Raw genomic sequence first — 2,884 nt, 5'->3', positions numbered from 1 at the left:
ACAAAATGAACTCTCGTGTCTGATCATCCAACTGCCCGACTCCAGGACCTGAGCTCGATCCCTCACCAGCACCAGAACTACCAATCGGTCTGCCTCGAAGAGTCACCATACTAAAAATAGAACATATAAACCATCAGAATACGCATCAATATATATATATATATATATATATATATATATATATATATATATATATCGAGGGATCACAAGCTCTACAAGGTTCCTGGTTTCATCGCATCTCTCCTTGACTCAAATATGAATCCTCTATTTCTAGTAGTATGGGCCCATACTACCTTCCATATCTATCCGTACTTTTCTCAGGGATTGCCTTGAATCCGCCAAGTCACTCTTTATCCACACAATTAAACCTCATCGAGATAAGGCTCCCAACACTAAATCTCTTATTAGGTTTTCCTAGGGTAACCACCACACCACTCTCCACCATCAGCTGCAGAAGAAACTCATGCCGACACCCTCTAACTAGCTCACGAATACAATTACATATCACTGACACTAGATAATTCTTCGAATGAAAGGTTTCACACTACAACAGTTGGACTCAAGCAAGAGCTGCGGAATATAGTTAAAACCTAACCTTCTAAAATTATTTAGTTTCTGCAATATGTAACTTAACATATTCACTTACTAGTTAGCTGATGTTAGTGGGAACTCCTAAAAAGCACATAGCAAGCAACATTCGAGCATCGAGTAATCAAAACCAAGCATAACTGAATCAGGCCACCCTATCATTGGCTGATCAGTACTAGCATGCAACTCTACAAACTCATACAATATGCATACAAAGACATATCTCCTAGCATTCTATCATTCAAATACTGAGCAGATCATTAGCCTTAACTAGCATGCGATTCACAGATTCACAAATCAAATCATATTAAATAATATGTATGGGTATTTTGGAAAAACTTACTTGAGCTCGGTTGATTGCATGCACCACACCTTTTTTTGTATTAGAAAACCCTTTTCTTTAAAACATTTCCTTTTTGAATTTTTTTAACCAAATCCTCAGTTGAGTTCAAACACACCCGAGGGTAGTTTGAATCCCTCAAACTAAGGCTATGATACCAACTTGTAACATCCAATAAATAAGACCCAAAAATTTTCATTTTTAATTTAATTAAACGGTAATCCAAAACATTGTTATACAACGAAGATGGATCAAAGTGTATCACTACATCATAAAATATCAGAGTAAATCACAAAATGCAGAATGAGGTGGTGTGTACTTTCCAATCATCTCGGGCTCTTCCCTTTTGAACCAAAAGTACCTGAAAAATAAACAGAAAACCGTAAGCACAAAGCTTAGTGAGTTTCCCAAAATACCACATACCATACATAATAAACACATAATGGGCGTCACCCATCATTTGACCCCTCACGACATTGGGCCCCGCTCGATATACAGATATGTCAGTCATCAGGCCCCGCTTGGTAAACATATAAACATATAATCATACAACCACATGAGATAATCATAAAGACAATAGCATACAATACAGTCATCAGGCCCCGCCCGACATCGGGACTTGCCTAGTAAGCATTCCATCACACAACACATGCAAGAGTCACACATACATCTAGCATCCTAACATAATAAACCATGGGCCGACATTGGTGCCTTCGACCCGCTAAACACAGTGAGGAAACTCACCTCAAGCTGTTGAGTCTCTCAGATAAATTTATGTGTGCTGGTCTAATAAAATCCCCGTGCTACCATGATAAAATAACATAAAACTAATAAGTGGATTCCGGCCCATAACTAAGAGTCTAAACTAGGATAAAATACTATTTTACCCTTTACCTAACTTGGCCCAAGGCCAAGGCCCAAACCAACTACTCAAAAGGCCCAATTCCAAAAATAGTCACCCAAGCCCATTTATGACCCAATCTTCCAAATTAGGCCCAAATCCTTCTGTGGGCCTTCAACCAAAAGAACCCAATATAATGGCATTAGCCCAAAAATAGAAATTTGATGGCCCAACAAGACCCTAATCTCCTAAGGTCCAAACATGGACCCAAAACCGAGAAGCCCAATATCTGAAGCCCACCTACTGAGTACGCCGGGTGTACTCAACTCGTACACCCTCCGGGGCTAGTACGCGCAACGTACCAGCTTGCTACACCCAACGTACTCTCCAGTTGACCACCCACTTCATTAAGCACTTAATCCATTGAGACTTCAAGCCAAACTCTCAGATCTGATTCTATAAGGCCACTTATCACGTAAAGTTGACAGCTTTACACACATACATGACTTAATGGAGCTCAAGAGCTCAAAAAAAAGCTTAACAAAGGTCTTAACACATGCATGGTACAAGATACACCACAAAGCTTGCATTTTTATGAATAAGGGGACCAAAAGATGGCTAGATCTAACACCAAAAACTTCTGGAGTGAGTCGAGAAGCTCATCAATCACTCTAAGGACTCAAAAAACATAAAATAATAACATAACTAGATCTAGCATCATGGAACATCAATATGCAAACTTTTTACCTCAAAAAGCTTGCAAATGATAAGCTAACCCCGGATCTTCAAGCCCAAGACACTTCTCCAAATGGTCCTCTTCTTCTTCTCCTTCACAAGCCACCAACAAACACTCTTTAAGGCTCAAAACTCATAAAACACACTAGGGCTTCGATTTCTGGACAAAGGAAGGTTGAGGCTGTCAAAACATAACCAAGTGAGGCTATCACAAGGTTTAAATAGGATGCGAACCCTAAAAATTAAGGTTTCATTAAAGCTCACATACGTCATGCGCACTCCATGTACGCCCAATGTACGTGGATGGGATCCACTATCAAATTGAGGTTAGTACGCTAAGCGTACCACCTAGTATGTCCCACGTACTAGTTGAAGGGCCA

The 2,884-nt window shown here is 39.8% G+C and overlaps 1 long non-coding RNA gene across 1 annotated transcript; it reads right to left on the bottom strand.

Annotated features, from left to right (window-relative positions):
- Positions 1-1,107: 1,107 nt before the first annotated feature.
- LOC145028795 (uncharacterized) lies at positions 1,108-2,613 on the bottom strand. The gene is made up of 2 exons (XR_013676187.1): positions 2,517-2,613; positions 1,108-1,289 (listed from the first exon to the last, which is right to left on the bottom strand). It is a non-coding gene; the product is annotated as an uncharacterized LOC145028795 (long non-coding RNA).
- Between the last annotated feature and the right edge of the window lie 271 nt (positions 2,614-2,884).

Source organism: Lactuca saligna, chromosome 2, assembly GCF_052625555.1.
Source record: "Lactuca saligna cultivar CGN05327 chromosome 2, ASM5262555v1, whole genome shotgun sequence".
Lineage (NCBI taxonomy): Eukaryota > Viridiplantae > Streptophyta > Magnoliopsida > Asterales > Asteraceae > Lactuca > Lactuca saligna.
The sequence above is the reverse complement of the archived record's forward strand: the minus strand, read 5'-3'. Positions and strand labels throughout refer to the sequence as shown.